This window comes from Rhinoderma darwinii, chromosome 7, assembly GCF_050947455.1.
Source record: "Rhinoderma darwinii isolate aRhiDar2 chromosome 7, aRhiDar2.hap1, whole genome shotgun sequence".
Classification (NCBI taxonomy): Eukaryota; Metazoa; Chordata; class Amphibia; order Anura; family Rhinodermatidae; genus Rhinoderma; species Rhinoderma darwinii.
In genome coordinates this window covers 82,891,982-82,911,596 of record NC_134693.1, presented here as the reverse complement: position 1 = coordinate 82,911,596, position 19,615 = coordinate 82,891,982, and the positions used below count along the sequence as shown (strand labels likewise).

General features: G+C 42.3%; 1 long non-coding RNA gene across 1 annotated transcript; it reads left to right on the top strand.

The window, feature by feature from the left end:
- The first annotated feature begins 837 nt into the window (after nucleotides 1-837).
- LOC142657251 (uncharacterized) lies at nucleotides 838-15,067 on the top strand. The gene is made up of 3 exons (XR_012849855.1): nucleotides 838-918; nucleotides 1,435-1,596; nucleotides 14,632-15,067. It is a non-coding gene; the product is annotated as an uncharacterized LOC142657251 (long non-coding RNA).
- Nucleotides 15,068-19,615: the final 4,548 nt, after the last annotated feature.

Here is a 19,615-nt window from a genome sequence, read left to right as displayed (position 1 = left end):
AAAGATAGGACCGGTCCTGTCTTTTGCTTTTGTTGGATCGTGCTCACATACTAATCGTGGATAGTGATTACAGGAACAGCCGTGTGCATGAGGCCTTAGGCAGGGTTTCCACGTTCATGTTTTGTTCAGGTCTTTTGTTGCTGTTTTTTAACCTAAAGAAGAAGTGGATGACACAAGGGGAGAAAGTATAAGGCAGGATCTACTACTTAGCCTTTTATTCAATACACTTCTCGTTTTGGATTCAAAAACAGCAAAAAATAAACAGAACAAAACATAACTGTGAAAACACAGCCTAGAGGTCCTTTAGGCTATGTTCACACAGAGTTTTTTTGACAAGTTTTTTGCGGCAAAATTAGTCATAAACGGCCCGAAAATGCCTCCCATCTATTACATTGGGAGGAGGAGACGTCTTTTTACCGCGAGTGGTAAAACCGCCTCGCGGGAGAAAGAAGGGACATGCCCTATCTTTGGGCGTTTACGCCTCTGACCTCCCATTGACTTCAATGGGAGGCAAAGAAAGCTTATTTTGCGGCGTTTTATGCCCGCGGTGCTCAATGGCCGCGGGCGAAAAACGCAGCGAAAAAAACTCCCGGCGTGCAGGGAGAGGAAAATCTGCCTCAAACTTCCAAACGGAATTTCGAGCCAGAAATTCTGCCTGCAAAAATCTCCGAATGAACATAGCCTTACAGAGTCGGAGTCCCCAGACTAAACAACTTGAGATTTTCACTAAAGGGGACACTGAATTCATCTCCAATAAATATGATTTTAAAATTGTTATCCCAGATATTGAATGTAATCATAAATAACTATTTATATTTGTCTACTCTGTTTTCTTAGCTGTGAAAATTTCAACAATATTCAGACAAAAATTTATAAATGGTGGATGTCAGGTTTTCAAAATGACTGTAAAAGAAAACAGTAAGTTTTCCACAACTTGAGTATAAACTAGCAAGCTATTTGTGAAATAATAATTGTTGATATGAGTCAGTAGCCAATAACATATCTCCTATTCACAGCATAGGGGATACATTTTTGAGCGCTGGGCTTCTGACTGCTGAGCACCCCACTGATCGGGCGATGGGAGGTTCCAAAGTTCCCCTGTAAAGTGAGCCATGGTGTGCATGTGTGAACACCTCTCCCTTCACTTATCTGCTATTGAAGGAGATAGGAAGCTCTGTTTTCCTAATCATGGGGGGGGGGGGGGTGTCTCTACAATCACACAAACTGCAGGCCGGTATTGGCTGTATAACACAAGGGCACCTGTCGTGTACTGCATGGGTTCAGCTCCTGGGTCTGCTCCATACTCACTTACTGACATTATGACGTCCATGTACGTCAAATGTTGGGAAGACTCTATTTATAGATTGAATTGCAGTTTTGAAATTAAGCAAACTTTTATTTCATGTATATTTTATATTGGTTATTTTTTAACAGAGGGAATGGACGTCACTGTGAAGGAAAAAGAATATGCTTAGGCAGAGAATTCAAGCACGGAGCTCCCTGTCTGCTTTTTGTAAACATTGTAGTTGACTCAAGTAATAGCTACCCTCCAAGTCCAAAAACACTTCCCTCAATCGTTACATTCAGAGAAACATGGTAAATAATTGAAAGTTTATAATTTTATTAGAGAATGTAAACTTTGATACAGAGTGCCAAAGTAACAATCAGATCCTGTCTGGTTAGATCGGGAAAGGATTTTTTTTATATTAGTACTGGATATGATTTTCTCCTTTTCACTAAATATAAAGGTTAAAGTATACCTCCAATTATAAAACAACTTTTCAGATAAGAATAGTTCAGCCGAATATAATAAACTCTGTTATTTATCTTATTACAAAATGTATATATTTTCTCCATTTATTTTGCTTCTTTCCACCTTAAACTGCTCAGTCAGCCTCTTATATCTAAGGCTTTGTTCACATCTGCAAAAGGGCTCCATTCCAACCTTCCATCTGAGCTTTCCGTCAGAAAGGAGCCCTGACTGACACAAACGAAAACCATAGGTTTCCGTTTCCATCACCATTGATTTCAATGGTGACGGATCCAGTGTCAATGGTTTCCGTTTGTGTCAGTTGTGCAAGGGTTCCGTCGTCTTGACGGAATGAATGCCGTAGTTGACTGCGCTATTCATTCCATCAAAATGACGGAACCCTTGCACAACTGAGACAAACGGAAACTATTGGCACCAGATCCGTCACCATTAAAATCAATGGGGATGGAAATGGAAACCTAGACCTTTGTGTCAGTCAGGGCTCCATTCTGACGGAAAGCTACGTCGGAACGGAGCCCTGATGCAGATATGAACGAAACCTAAAAACCATGCTGGAGACAGGCTGCAACATAGAAGTCTATGGAGTGTGGAAGCAGAAGAGGGAGTCAGCTGGAGGAGATAGGAGCAAAGATTAATGATAAGTGAACACTTTAAGGTGGAAGCAGCATGATAAATTCACAAAGAAGCATTTTTTTTAAAAATAACATTAACAAAGTTTCGTCTATTTACCTGTAGTATTTATTTATGAAACGTTGTTTTATAATTGGAGGTACTCATAAAAAGGGGTTGTCCGGGATTATGATATTGATGATCTACAACACATTAACCAACACGTGGCACCCCCACAAATCAGCTTTTTGAAGAGGCCACAGTGCGTAAGAAGCACTGCTTCGTCTTCTCAGGACAGTGACATCGCATTCATCGTTCACATGGCCTGTGTGCAGCTCAGTCCCATTCAAGTGAATGGTGCTGAGGTGCAATACTAAGCACAGCCACTATACAATGTAGGGGCCTGTGCCTGGTAAACAGTGAAGAGGCCACAGCGCCTGTCAGAATGTTCAAACAGCTGATTGGTAGAGGTCCTGGGTGTCAGACCCCCACCGATCTGATATTGATGACCTATTCTAAGGATAGCACATCAATATTATTGTCCCGGAAAACACCTATAAACTCTGAACCATACTACCATATGAAAAAGGAATGTAATATGGTGCCCATAGCGTGATATTGGCAAGTACTGTTTTTATAAATATTCAGTGAGATAAAGTTTTTTTTCATTATTCATTATGGAAGTATTATTTTCGAGAATAATTAATTCATGAAGGTGTCATATAGCAGCACACCTCAAGCATACTGTTCTATAACCAGTAACGCCAAACACTGTATTTGTGCCATGTGTATGAAGCCTCGTAATACATAATAATATGACCATACTTCTTAAAATTAAAATGTTGTAAAAAATGGACGTTTGTAGACGTGGATTGAAATGATAAGGCGAGAAAAAATTGTAAATATGAGTCTGAAGCCTGGTGATGCATCCTTCAAAGAAGTGCACAGAGACTGTATGGCTCCCTAGTACAGAGCTGCACAGTTTCTGTGTGCTGCCATACAGCCACCATCAGGCACTGTATGTACAGTGACGCAACATGTGGCAGCACCCTGCATGCTGATTACATGCAGATTTTATGTTTGCAGATCTTCATGGGGAATATCAGAAGTGTAATACAGTAGCCTTTAACCCCTTAATGACCGGGCATGTTTGTACCTTAATGACCAAGCCAGATTTGTCAAATCTGGTATGCCTGAGTTTATCAGAGAATAACTCTGTGAAAGTTTTGAATATCCAAGTAATTCTGACATTGTTTTTTCGTCACATGTTGTACTTTATTTTAGTGGTAAAAGTAGACTGATACGATTTGCGGAAATTAATTAAAAAATAGAAAAATTGAAGAAATTTTGTAAAAATTACCATTTTCCCCTATTTTTAACTGCAATATGTCACATATGTACATACATACTGTACAATTTTTTTAATTCAATATATATTTCTATCTCTTTACTCCATTTTGGCAGCACTTTTGAAAAAATAAAATAAATTTTCAGCAATTTAGATGACTTACAAATTGAATAATAATTTTATAAATTTTGAAGTACATTTTGTTTTCCTGCACCAAGCCAGGTTTTCAGAGGCTCATAGGTGTCAGAATGGTGGAAACCCCCACAAATGACCCCATTTAGAAAACTAGACCCCTTAAGGTATTTACCTAAGGGTATAGTAAGTATTTTGACCCCACAGTTTTTTGCTAAATTGAATACATAGCAGGTGAAAAAAAAAATAATTTCACTTTTTTTCATAAAAGTATCAGTTTGAAGACCAATTTCTTTGTAAAGCGACCATGAGAATGAAGAAACACACCACAAAATCTATCACCCTGTTTCTCCTGTTTTCAAAAATACCAACATTGTGGCCCTAATGCGCTGCCTGGACACACGGCAGGACCCAAAAGGAAGGGAGCACCCGGAGGCTTTCAGGACTCATATTTTGCTTGAAAATGTTTTAGGCCCCACTGTACATTTGGAGAGGCTTTGAGCTGCCAGAACGATAGAAACTCCCCATAAACGACCCCATTTAGAAAACTAGACCCCATAAGGTATTTATTTAGGGGTATAGTAATTATTTTGACCCCACAGTTCTTTGCTAAATTTAATGCATATCAGGTGAAAAAAATAATAATTTCACTTTTTTCATAAAAGTATTTGTTTGAAGACCGATTTCTTTGTAAAGCGACCATGAAAATGAAGAAACACACCCCAAAATCTATCACCCTCTTTCTCCTGTTTTCAAAAATACCCACATTGTGGCCCTAATGCGTTGTTTGGACACACGGCAGGGCCCCAAAGGAAGGGAACACCCGGAGGCTTTCAGGACTCATATTTTGCTTGAAAATGTTTTAGGCCCCACTGTACATTTGGAGAAGCTTTGAGCTGCCAGAACGATAGAAACTGCCCATAAACGACCCCATTTCGAAAACTAGACCCCTTAAGGTAATTATCTAGGGGTATAGTTAGCATTTTGACCACACAGGTTTTTCGCTAAATATATTGAAATTAGTCTGTAAGAATTAAAATGTACTTTTTTTCTGAAACAACATAGAAATTTTTATTATTTACAAGGAATAACGAAGAAAATGCACCCCAACATTTGTAAAGCAATGTCTCCCGATTACGACAATACCCCATATGTGGTAATAAACTGCTGGTTGGACTCACAGCAGGGCTCAGAAGGGAAGGAGCGCCATTTGGATTTATGATTTTGCTGGAATGGTTTTCGGTGCCATGTCGCATTTGCAATGCACTGGAGGGACCAAAACAGTGGAAACCCACCAAAAGTGACCCCATTTTGGAAAAACCTTCAAGGAATTTTTCTAGGGGCATAGTGCGCATTTACACCCCACGGGTCTTTTGCAGAGTTTATTAGAATTAGGGCGCGAAAATTAATATCAACATTTTTTCCACTAAAATGTTGCATTTTCTCATTTTCACAAGGGATAAAGGAGGAAAAAAACAACCATTTTTTTATAAAGCAATTTCTCCCGAGTACGGAAATACCCCACATGTAGTCATACGTTTCTTCATTAGAAATGAATTAACCCTTTCAGGACTGATCCATTTTTTGCTTTCATATTTTAGATTTTCACTCCCCGCTTTCCAAGAGCCATAACTTTTTTATTTTTCCATCAATAGAGTGGTGTGAAGGCTTATTTGTTGCGGGACAATCTGTAGTTTTCATTGGTACCATTTTGGGGTACATGCGATTTTTTTTTATCACTTTTTATTCAATTTTTTTGCAATCCTGAGCAAAAAACAGGAATTCTGACACCGTTTTTTAGGTTTTTTTTTTGCGGCGCTCACCGTACGCTATAAATGACATTTTTACTTTATTCCGCGGGTTGGTACAATTACGGCGATACCATATGTATATAGGTTTGGCCCTTTTTTTTTGCGTTTGCGCAATAAAATGACTTATTTATAAAAAAAAAAATTCTGTGTCGCCATATTCTGAGAGCCATAATTTTTTTATTTTTTTAGTCAAAAAAGCTGTGTAAGGGCTTGTTTTTTGCGGGACGGATAGAAGTTTTTATTGGTACTATTTTCGGGTACATGCGACTTTTTGATCACTTTTTATTCTTTATTTAGGGAGCGGTGGTGACCCAAAAAATTGCGATTCTGTCGTAGTTTTTTATTGATTTTTTTTGGGGTGTTCATCGTGCGGGAAAAATAACATTATAGTTTTATAGTTGGGTTCGTTACGAACGCGGTGATACCAAATATGTGTACTTTTTTAACGTGTTCATTTTTTTTCTATAATAAAAGTCTTATTATAGGAAAAAAAGCATTTAGTGTTTATAGAACTTATAACTTTTATTTTTACACTTTTTTTAAAACATTTTTATTACTTTTTTTTACTTTTTTAACTTGTCCCACTAGGGGACACTTAGTCTTGCAGCTTTGATCGCTGCTAGAGTACATTACACTACACACGTAGTGTAATGTACTCTAACTGTCATTGTGACGTGACTGTCACACTGACAGGAAGCAGAGGAGGAACGGCCGGAGGCTGTTCCTCCGAGGCTTCCGTGCATGGCAACCCGGATTATCTGACCTCCGATTGCCGTGACAAGCATCGGTAGCCCCCACGATCACTTCGTGGGGGCTGCTGATGTGCTTCAAACCACTTAAATGCGGCGACGGCAATCCGTCGCCGCACTTAAGGGGTTAACTGCCGAAATCAGCGGCGATGGTCCGCTGTCCGGCAAGACTGATGTCTCAGCTGTCGGGGACAACTGTCAGCGCGGGTCTGTCACTCTGTGTTTACACAGAGTGACAGTTTGAAATGCGGACGAAAATGAACGTCATGGTGCGGGAACTAGCAGTCGACCATGACGTTCATTTTCGTCCTTGATCGTTAAGGGGTTAAGTCAATTATATTTTCTTATTTTCATGTAAATGTTGATGCTTTTTTTTATCACGGAAATTTACATATGGTGAAGATTTTAAAATCCGCAAAATGTAAATTATTTGTGCGGATTTTCACTGTGCATTTCACCAATTTCACCGATCAAAGGGGTGAAATTACCCTAGCAACAAAATACGCAACTACATCCGCATGTACCACTTTTACGTGTGCATGTAGCGTAAAAAGGCACAACAATGTTACAAGTGGGATTTCCAGAATTACAGTCTAATATTTTTTTTTTTAAATCAAACCAATTTTTATTGATAATACAACATACATTATACATCTCATGTACATTAACTTGGGTCCAACAGTCAATACATTTTCAGTTTTGTACATCATATACAGTTATATGTAACATAACTCCTCCTTCCCTCCATCCCAACTCCCCCCCCCCCCGCAGTACCTCCTCCTTTCCCTGACTCGTATAACCATTCTCTCTCCTGCCTCCTACTGATATATCCATACTTGCCTCCTGATCATTCCACCTTAAGGTGTATCCTACCTCCCTGCAGTGCCATAATTGTGTACCCATTTTCCCCATTGCTTATCGTATTTGTGTATTGCCCCACGTTTTAGATATATCCGATGTTCCAATGCCACCGTGTGGTTAACGTATCCCACTAGCTCAGACACCTCCGGGGTATCCGTATTCAGCCAATATTTTGCTATTAGTTTCCTAGCATGATACAAAACCTTTTTTATGGCCAGTAATTCAGCTCCATCTCCTCCCTCCTCCCCCATGCAGCCCAACACATAGATCTTAGGTTCTAACGGAAAAACTCTCCCAAATACCCTCTCTACCATGCCTCCAACCTCCTTCCAGTAATCATTCAGCTTCGGACAACTCCAGAACATATGCTTTATGTCTGCCCCCTCAAACGAACACCTGGGACACTCCTGCGTTGGTCTCATTTGCATTAACACCTTAGGCGTCCTATACACTCTATGTAGGAGAAAAAGTTGTGACCTCCTGTGTGCTACATTAATGGAGAGCATTTTGGGCGATTCCAGTATCTCCTCCCACTCATCATCAGTTATATTCCCCACATCCTCTTCCCATTTGCATCTGATCTCCCCCATCGGATCTCCAAGGAATTTGGAAAGTAATGTACCATAGATCACAGAAATAATCCCTTTAGTGTCTTTTGCTCCCAATACCTATTCCATCACTCCCATAGTAGAGCAGCCCAAGTCCACCAATCTACCCTGGGCCTGCGCCGCGTGCCGCAACTGGAGGTATTGATAAAACATCCGATGTGGGAGTCCAAACTCCTCCTGTAGCTGTGAGAACAATTTGAGACTTCCCCCCTCATATACCTGGTATACATATCTGACCCCAGCTTGTTCCCACTCCTGAAAGCCGTCCAAGATATGGAATTCCAATAAGTATGGATTATCCCATAGAGGCATATAATTGGAGCACCCAGTAACGCCCAGTATTTTTTTGCATTCCCAACAGACCCTATGTATCAATAGCAAAGTCGGTTTCCCTTTCGCCTCCCTCCTCAGTATATGAGACTCCATTGCCTCTAGTATATCCTCGCCCCGACTCAAATGATGCACCAGTTTCCCACTAGAACCCCACTCTTCCCTATTCTTGCAACCTTTAAAATGTTGTGCTTGGGCTGCTAAGTAATATATCCACGCATTTGGAATAGCTAATCCTCCCTTTTCCGTTGGTAATTGTAATTTTTCCAATTTAATCCTGGGGATCCCCCTTTTCCACACTAAGTCCCTAAACAGATTATGTATTCTCCTGAACCAGTATTTAGGCAACCACACTGGGGCATTATGCACCACATAAAGAACCTGAGGCATCAGAATCATTTTAATCAGGTTTGCTCTTCCTAGCGCTGAAAGTGGTAGTCCAAGCCATATTCTAGTCTTATCTTTTAGTTTGTCCAATAATGGTTTCACATTCAGCGCAACAAAATCCTGCACCCTCCCCGAGACCTTAATCCCCAGATATTTAAATTCCTTAACACAAGGTACAGCAATTCCCCCCACCACCAGTGGCACCTCCAATGGTTTGAGTGGCAGCAATGTCGATTTACTCCAATTAATTTGCAGCCCTGAAAATTTGCCAAACCGTTCCAATATGGTCATTATCAACGGCAGTGACCGAACTATCTCTCCCAGGAATAGTAAAATATCATCCGCATATAATGCTATGCGTTCCTCCAGCTCCCCACATCGAAACCCTTCTATACCCGGATGTTGCCTTACCACATTTGCCAGAGGTTCGATCGCCAGAGCGAACAATAGCGGGGAAAGTGGACATCCCTGACGCGTCCCCCTCCCCAGTCGAAAGGAATCTGACATCCGCCCATTGGCTCTAATCCTAGCCACCGGTTCCTTATACAGCAATTTTACCCATGTTATAAAATTATTCCCAAATCCAAACCGCTCCAAAACAGCCCACAGATGCCCCCACTCCACACTATCAAATGCCTTAGCCGCGTCTAAGGACAACACTGCTCTACACTGTGTATCTGCAGCCTCTGTCTGCAAATTCAAGAATAATCTTCTTAGATTAACTGCTGTAGATCTTGATGGCATAAATCCCGACTGATCCGGGCCCACTACCTTAGTCACCACTCTTGTCAGCCTATTAGCCAGAACCTTTGCCAAGATTTTTACATCTGCGGACAGCAGGGATATTGGTCTATAAGAATCCGGCTGTGTTCGATCTTTCCCCTCTTTAGGAATGACTACTATTGCCGCTTCATACATAGTCTGCGGCAGTCGTCCCCTGGCAAAACTATCTTGGAACACCTCTAATAACTCTGGCAGAAGCTCCCCCCCATATGTTTTGTACATCTCAGTAGGTATACCATCCATGCCTGGAGCCTTTTCATTTGCCATAGAACTCACTGCTTCCTGCAATTCCTCCAAAGTAATTGGCTCTTCCAGCCACTCTCTCTCCTCCTCCCCTAAGGTAACCCACTCCATTTCCTCTAGATAGTCTGTCAATAGATCTTCCGGATAATATACCCTCGTACGATACAGCTCGGTATAGAAGGACTTCAACACACCCAGTATGTCCCCTGTTTCTTCAACCAGTGTCCCCTCTTTGTCCTGCAATTGGTGGATGAACGCACCCTCCCGCTGAGGCCTAGCCATATTTGCCAACAATCTGCCCGTCATTTCCCCCTCCTCATAATATTTTTGCTGCAAAAACAACCTTTTATTAGCTGCTTGTTCCAGCTGATGTTCCTTTAGTAATTTTAGGGCTACCTTCCACTGGGCCTTCGTTTCTGCTGTATTATTAGCTACATGATTCTCGTCGGATAATGTCACCCTTTCCAGCAGATGTTTTCCCACCTGTCGTGATCTATTTTTTATGGTCGTGATTTCCCGAATATACACCCCCCTGATATTTGCCTTCATAGCGTCCCATAAGATATCTATAGGAACCGTACCTTTATTAAACTCAAAGTACTCCTGCAAGCTCGCAGTTATTATCTCCTCCCCCACTAGTCGTATCCAGAACGGATTTAGCCTCCAATGCAGTTTTAGCCCCCCTATCTGCGGACTAGTTCGGACCTTCAATATCATTGGGGAGTGATCAGACAGTGACCTTGGCAGATATTCCACCCCTTCCACACACTCAATCCCTAAGCCGTTACTAAACATCAAATCTATTCTAGACAACGATCCATAAGTAGATGACACACAAGAATATTGCGTAGTAGAGGGCCACTTTGCCCGCCAAACATCCGTGTACCCCACCTCTATCATGTACTTCCCAAACCGCGTCAGAACAGCCTCTCCTACCCCCCCCCCCCCTTTTGGAAATTTATCACGTCTTATATCCATTACATTGTTGAAGTCTCCCATAAGTATAGTCTGGACCATCGGCCAACTAGCCAGCCTTTCCAACACTTCTCTTATTGGAACCACAGAGTATGGGGGAGGTACATACAGTACCACAATTATACATTCCCAATTAAACAACTTACAATGTACCCCTACATATCTGCCCTCTCCATCTCTAAAGGAAGCCAAACAGCAAAAAGGTACATCCCTATGAACCAGGAGACTAACCCCCCTTGAATATGTGGAATGAAAGGAGTGAAAACTGTATCTAATCCACACCCTATGTGCCTGTTGCACAGTATCAGCGGTAAGATGCGTTTCCTGTAGTCCCATCACTCCAGCAGACTGCCCTTTCAGAAAGCCAAATATAGCTCGCCGTTTTGTTGCCTCGCCCATACCTCTCACATTCCAGGACAAAAGTTTTACCCTACCCCCCATCTATCCATTTTTTTTATCTGACAGAGGCCATTACCCTTGAATCCAGTGCCAATCAGAGCATACTGCATTTCCAACTCCCTTTCCCTCCAAAACATTCTCCTCCCTTCACCCCCCTCCCTAGCCCGCCCAACATTCCAGAAACTTACCCTCCAAAGAGGGCCCGGGCTGGCGAAGAAATCTCCACCAATGTGACTGTTCAGCTTCCCATTTACACTGCAGAAACACATATTTTCCCACAATATAAACCTGAGAACCACAAACCTCCCGCCACCTTACTACCATAGACATATAGCATTTTAGTGACTCCAACATCTTCAATTAAACTGACATCTCTGTCTTTCCTTCAGCATTATAAACCTAGAGGCTGCAGCCCCAAATTAGAATAGTAAATAAAATGCAGAACAAACAATGCCTTATTCCCCTGTGCGGCGCATCCTCCTTCTTTTTCATAGTAAGCAGAGTCCCCTCTTCAACCATCCACCTGATAATCACGCAGCAGCTTCCTCTCGATTCTGACGAAGGCGATCCTCGTGACTGTCCAGCCATCTTAACGCATCTTTTGAGTTCTCAAAAAATTGTACGGATCCCAGCGCCGCAACTCGAAGTTTCGCCGGGTACAACATGGAGTATTGAACACGCAGATCCCTCAGTCGTCGTTTGATATCCAGAAATTGCATCCTTCTTTTCTGGACCTCTACAGAAAAATCCGGGTAAAATGACACTTTCACACCATTCACCCGTATATCTTGCTTTTCCCGGGCCTGGCGAAGAATTAAATCTCTGTCTTTATAATGAAGCAGCTTTACCAGCACAGGTCTTGGCGGCCGTCCAGGTGGACCCGGGCGAGTTGGTACTCTATGGGCTCTTTCCACCGCAAACAATGGTGTCAACGACTCCTTGCCAAACACCTCCAGTAGCCATTTTTCGAAATAGGAATCCGGATTGGACCCTTCCACTTTTTCGGGTATTCCCACCATCCTTACGTTATTGCGACGTAAACGGTTCTCCAGGTCATCCGTTTTAGATAACAGATAAGTAACATCCACAGCTACCGCATTTACATCTCTCCTCATGGGCAGCATTCTGTCTTCCACATCACTGACTCTACCTTCCACCGCTGTATTATGGCCGTATTATGGAAATATCCTCCTTTATTCCGCCCACCTGGCAAGTGAGTTTAGCTAGCGTGGCATTACATAGGCTTACCGCCGAAAAAACATCTGCCAACGTAGGCCCAGGCTTATTTGAATTGTGCAGGCCTCGATCCAGCCCTCCTCCTGAGCTGCCTGCAACATCTTCTCCATTTTCCTCCTCCTCCTCTGAGTCCACCTGTGCCCGCAGCGGTTCATATCTGGACCCGGAGCAGCCTGCCTGCTTTTTCCCTCCTCCTGTCATCTCTCCTCCAGCATCTGCCTTCACGGGTGTCTTTCTGGCAAAGCGCTCCAGTCGGGATGCCGCCGCCCCTCTCAGGTCTCTGCTCTCTGCCATCACGCACATGTCGGCGCCATTTTTTAATCCCAGCTCACCTTCCTCTGCCGCCTTAGACTTCCTTGAACGGGTTATTACAGCCTCCAGATTCTGCAGAATAGTGTCACCAGGTTCTCCTCCTTCTCCCCTCTCTGCACAGGTATGTCTCCGTTAGAAGAATTTAGCCACAGGATGTGTTTCAGGATATCGGCAGCGGGAGCTCCGGTTCCTGCGTCTGCTCACATATGCCGCTAAGCCACGCCCCCGTTCCTAGATTCTACCTGGAGTCCTCGGCACCGACTCTTCCACTCCACTTACAGTCTAATATTGATGGCTAATATATGATTGCTGAAGGTACAACTCCAGCGTCTCTTCATTGTTTAACAGTTAAAATGCCATACATCTGGCTATGAATAAGCTTGAACTGTAGCTCAAAGCATCCTAGTGCCAATCAAGTGTTAAGGACTGAGTTTCAGTAAGAAGTGCAGCAACAAATGGAGATGTGCCTGTTAAAAAACTAAGGCGATGTGCTGCTGCCCTTTCGTTCAGCTAATTGGTAGGGCTAAGGGTATGTTCACACGGCCTATTTACGGACGTAAATCGGGCGTTTTTGCCCCGAATTACGCCCGAAAATAGCGCCTCAATAGCGCTGACAAACATCTGCCCATTGAAAGCAATGGGCAGACGTTTGTCTGTTCACACGAGGCGTATATTTACGCGCAGCTGTCAAATGACGGCGCGTAAATAGACGCCCGCGTAGAAGAAGTGACCTGTCACTTCTTTGGCCGTAATTGGAGCCGCTATTCATTGACTCCAATGAATAGCAGCGCTAATTACGGCCGTAATTGACGCGGCGTTCAAGCGCCTGCACATGCCGGTACGGCTGAATTTACGGGGATGTTTTCAGGCTGAAACATCCCCGTAATTTCAGCCGTTACGGACCCCCGCCGTGTGAACATACCCTAACAGTGATTCGACCCAAAGCTTCAGAATTAGGGTATGTTCACACGGCCTATTTACGGACGTAATTCGGGCGTTTTTGCCCCGAATTACGTCTGAAAATAGCGCCTCAATAGCGCTGACAAACATCTGCCCATTGAAAGCAATGGGCAGACGTTTGTCTGTTCACACGAGGCGTATATTTACGCGCCGCTGTCAAATGACGGCGCGTAAATAGACGCCCGCGTAGAAGAAGTGACCTGTCACTTCTTTGGCCGTAATTGGAGCCGCTATTCATTGACTCCAATGAATAGCAGCGCTAATTACGGCCGTAATTGACGCGGCGTTCAAGCGCCTGCACCTGCCGGTACGGCTGAAATTACGGGGATGTTTTCAGGCTGAAACATCCCCGTAATTTCAGCCGTTACGGACCCCCGCCGTGTGAACATACCCTTAATATAATATCTCCAGGAAAATCCATTATGCGTTTGACAAGAAAAAACATTTGTATGGCTCTGTATGAAATCAATAAGCATACGAAGATAAAGTATCATGTACTTCTGAGACAGACATATTATGCCTCAGTAGAAACAGAGCCTTACAGGATAAGCGTCAATATATTTGTGTTACACCTTAACCATGGATAGTTGTTGCATTTTACACTTTAGCAATAATCTATGAAACAGTTTTCTAGTGCTTGTACACTTTACATTGACACATATCAAGATATTTCAGATAGACCAAGAGTGTATTAGATCATTTTAATAATTTTTTTCTTTTTACCTATAATATTTTTTGAATTTTTCCTGTATATATTTTTTATGTTGTTTTAACGTAACACATTACCTGATGGAAAACTACAAAGAATTCTATTATATTGACGGTAAATAAAACATAGCCTTACAGTAGACATGTGTATGAGCCTATTAAGGCTTCGTTCACATCTGCGTCAGGGCACCATTCCGACGTTCCGTCGGAGCTTTCCGTCGGAACGGAGCCCTGACTGACACAAACTGAAATCATAGGTTTCCGTTTCCATCACCATTGATTTCAATGGTGATGGATCCGGTGCCAATGGTTTCAGTTTGTCTCCGTTGTGCAAGGGTTCAGTCGTTTTGACGGGATCAATACCGTTTCACAGGAGTATAAATTTTTTTTATATTTATTTATTTTTTAGGTACAATCCTCAAGTGGTCACCTACAACACAGGATATCGTATTGTATGTTTCTATTGTATTAATGAGAATAAGGATTGAAAGTTCTATGGCGGACTTGCTGAGCACCTGATTCCGCGTGAGGGAGTAAGATATGCAACTCCAGAAATATTCCAAACTGTTCTAAAACCTGGAGTTAAACCAGGACATAGTTTTTGTTCGGCAAAATAACACTCTGGTTGGCGACTAAAAAAAGCAGATCAGAACTTGCGCTTCTGTGATTTATGTGATCCTACATGAACTATGCAATGTAGAAGGTTCAGTACTCAAAATGCTTCATAATGCTATAATGGTTTTGCAAAACATGCGTTGGGCTATGAGTCTCTCCCTGGTCTGTATCTTTAACTTAAATAGGCTTTGTCACCAGTTTATAACTGCCATATCTTGTACCTAATTCAATAGACGCTTTAATGTAGATAAGTATTGTGTTTTTATTTGTTTAAAAATGTTTCTTTTTGACAAAGTTATGAGTATTTTAAGTGTTATGCAAATTTGTTCTCAATGCCCAAGTGGGCGTTTTTTTTACTCTTTATCAAGTGGCCGTAGTAAAGAGAAGTGTATGACGCTGACCAATCAGCGTCATACACTTCTCTTCATTCATGTCCAGCTTAATCCACAGCAAAGCGTGATCTCACGAGATCACGCTGTGCTGTCACTTACTCCCATAGTTCCTTCACACGAGCGACGGGAGAATGACCAGTCATTGCCCCCGGCCTGGAGGAGATGTCTGGTCATACTCCCGTCGTTTGTAAAAGAGAGCTTTCATGTGAAACTCGACAGTCTATTCTTGTTCTTAGAAATGAAGGCTATTCCATGCGAGAAATTGCCAAGAAACTGAAGATTTCCTACAACGGTGTGTACTACTCCCTTCAGAAGACAGAACACACAGGCTCTAACCAGAGTAGAAAGAGAAGTGGGAGGCCCCGCTGCACAACTGAGCAACAAGACAAGTACATTAGAGTCTCTAGTTTGAGAAATAGACGCCTCACAGTGAAGAGGCGACTCCGGGATGCTGGCCTTCAGGGCAGAGTGGCAAAGAAAAAGCCATATCTTAGACTGGCTAATAAAAGGAAAAGATTAATATGGGCAAAAGCACACAGACATTGGACAGAGAAAGATTGGAAAAAAGTGTTATGGACAGACGAATCAAAGTTTGAGGTGTTTGGATCACACAGAAGAACATTTGTGAGACGCAGAACAACGGAAAAGATGCTGGAAGAGTGCCTGATGCCATCTGTCAAGCATGGTGGAGGTAATGTGATGGTCTGGGGTTGCTTTGGTGCTGGTAAAGTGGGAGATTTGTACAAGGTAAAAGGGATTTTGAATAAGGAAGGCTATCGCTCCATTTTGCAACGCCATGCCATACCCTGTGGACAGCGCTTGATTAGAGCCAATTTCATCCTACAACAGGACAATGACCCAAAGCACACCTCCAAATTATGCAAGAACTATTTAGGGAAGAAGCAGGCAGCTGGTATTCTATCTGTAATGGAGTGGCCAGCGCAGTCACCAGATCTCAACCCCATAGAGCTGTTGTGGGAGCAGCTTGACCGTATGGTACGCAAGAAGTGCCCATCAAGCCAATCCAACTTGTGGGAGGGCCTTCTGGAAGCATGGGGTGAAATTTCTCCCGATTACCTCAGCAAATTAACAGCTAGAATGCCAAAGGTCTGCAATGCTGTAATTGCTGTAAATGGAGCATTCTTTGACGAAAGCAAAGTTTGAAGGAGAAAATTATTATTTCAAATAAAAATCATTATTTCTAACCTTGTCAATGTCTTGACTATATTTTCTCGTCATTTTGCAACTCATTTGATAAATATAAGTGTGAGTTTTCATGGAAAACACAAAATTGTCTGGGTGACCCCAAACTTTTGAACGGTAGTGTATATATATATATATATATATATATATATATATATATATATATATATTGTGCTGTATTGCATTTATCTACGAGTTTGTTATATTAGACTAGACAGTGAAAACATTCATAATCCAGCATCAGCCACTGTGATAAATCTGCATCAGTAAGACTGTCTGGTGTGAGTTTACACTGTTTGTTTAATTATAAAACAACTTTTCATGAATGGATAGTACTGGTGAATATAAAGAACTTTGTAATATATATTATTAAATAAATATGCTTTTTTCTCCATTTAACGGGCTGTTTTTCTCTTTCCTGCTTTTAAAATTGAAATCTAAAGAGAGAGGAGGGGGTGTAGGAGGAGGTTGCTGTTAGAGACACACATAGTTCAGCTGCTGAGCTCTCTTCTACTACACAGCATGTAAGATAGCCCTCTTAGCACTACTATGCCAGATAAGATAAGACTCTACCATTGTTCAGAGAAAGGCAATAAATCAATTAGCAGCCTCCTCCTCCCCCTCCCCTCTCCATAGACTTCTGTGTGTGAGGCTGGAGACAGATCAGTTAGCGATAAGAGGCTAAGTGATGGGAAAGAGGAGGAAATCAGCTTCCTAAGTAGAGAAGGAAGCATAATTCTTTAAAGAGGCTCTGTCACCACATTATAAGTAGCCTATATTGTACATGATGTGATCGGCGCTGTAATATAGATTACAGCAGTGGTTTTTATTTAGAAAAACTATCATTTTTGACTGAGTTATGACCTATTTTAGCTTTATGCTAATGAGTTTCTCAATGGACAACTGGGCGTGTTTTACTATGTGACCAAGTGGGTATTGTGGAGAGAAGTGTATGACGCTGACCAACCAGTGACCAATCAGCGTCATACATTTCTCTCCATTCATTTACTCTGCAGATAGCGATATAGCTATATCGCTATGTGCAGCCACATACACAAACACTAACATTACTGCAGTGTCCTGATAATGAATATACATTACCTCCAGCCAGGACGTGATGTGTATTCAGAATCCTGACCACTTCTGTGGCGTCTCTGTAAATATAGTAAAACACGCCAGGTTGTCCATTGAGAAACTCATTAGCATAAAGCTAATATAGGTCATAACTCCGTCAAAAATTATCATTTTTGTTAAATAAAAAACACTACTGTAATCTACATTACAGCATCGATCACATCATGTACAATATAGGCCACTTATAATGTGGTGACAGAGCCTCTTTAATAACATATATGACAAGAGTTTTTTTTATATTCACCTGTACTATTGATTTATGAACATTTGTTCTATAACAGTTACACTTTAAATTATTAAAGTGTAACTAAACGTTTGACAAACTTCTGACATGTCAGAAGTTTTGATTGGTGGAGGTCCGAGCACTGAGACCCTCACCAATTGCTGAAACGAAGCTGCAGAAACGCTCATGTGAGCGCTCAGCCACTTCGTGTCTGTTCGGCTTTTTCATGGAAAGCCGATGTATCGGAGAACTGGCCCATAGATTTTGTATTGAGCCCATACACAGATACATTGATTCCTGGAAAAAGCCGAACAGACACGAAGCGACTGAGCGCTCACACGAGCGCATCTGCCACTTTGAGCGATTTGCAGGGGTCTCAGTGCTCGGACCCCCCAGCAATCAAAACTTCTGACATGTTACTATGACATGTCAGAAGTTCGTCAAATGTTTTCCCCAGTGTTCCTCAACATGATTTTTTACATCAAACACTATGACAAGAGATGAGTGAACTTATGAAAAGTTCGGTTCGGCTAGTTCGCCGAATTTCATGAAAAAGTTCGATTCGGACCGAACTAGTTCTGACCGAACTTGTAATACAAGATAGCCCCTAAAAATCGTGTATAACACTGTTTAAAGAGGCTCTGTCACCAGATTTTGCAACCCCTATCTGATCTGCTATTGCAGCAGATAGGCGCTGCAATGTAGATAAGAGTAACGTTTTTATTTTTAAAAAACGAGCATTTTTGGCCAAGTTATGACCATTTTTGTAGTTATGCAAATGAGGCTTGCAAAAGTGCAACTGGGCGTGTTTAAAGTAAAAGTCCAAGTGGGCGTGTATTATGTGCGTACATCGGGGCGTTTTTAATACTTTTACTAGCTGGGCGCTCTGATGAGAAGTATCATCCACTTCTCTTCAGAACGCCCAGCTTCTGCCAGATCACGCTGTGACGTCACTCACAGGTCCTGCATCGTGTCAGACGAGCGAGGACACATCGGCACCAGAGGCTACTGATGATTCTGCAGCAGCATCGGCGTTTGCAGGTAAGTCGATGTAGCTACTTACCTGCAAACGCCGATGCTGCTGCAGAATCAACTGTAGCCTCTGGTGCCGATGTGTCCTCGCTCGTCTGACACGATGCAGGACCTGTGAGTGACGTCACAGCGTGATCTGGCAGAAGCTGGGCGTTGTGAAGAGAAGTGGATGATACTTCTCGTCATAGCGCCCAGCTAGTAAAAGTATTAAAAACGCCCCGATGTACGCACATAATACACGCCCACTTGGACTTTTGCAAGCCTCATTTGCATAACTACAAAAATGGTCATAACTTGGCCAAAAATGCTCGTTTTTTAAAAATAAAAACGTCACTGTAATCTACATTGCAGCGCCTATCTGCTGCAATAGCAGATAGGGGTTGCAAAATCTGGTGACAGAGCCTCTTTAAAAGCCCTAGAAGCTCTGTACAACACTCTTAGGTCACCCATGAGTGTATTCCAGTACTTTTGAGCTGTCTTTAATGCAAAGTTAGTGTCAAAGTTACGCCAACATGTATGGCTACAGGAAAACGGATGGGATACGGTGATCACTAACAGAAACCACTGCACTTGTGCATGTTGTATGCTTAATGCATTGTTAAAAAAGGAACAAAAATTAACCATTTTTGGCGGCAGATGCCTGCCAGGGTTCATACATATAAGGTGGTAAAAGAAGAAGCAATGTCTTTTGACAAGCCCTCAAAAAATGTACCCTTTATGGTGGCAGATGCCTGCTGGGGTTCATCCATACATGGATGTAAAAGCAACAAGCAATGGCTTTTCACAAGCCCTCC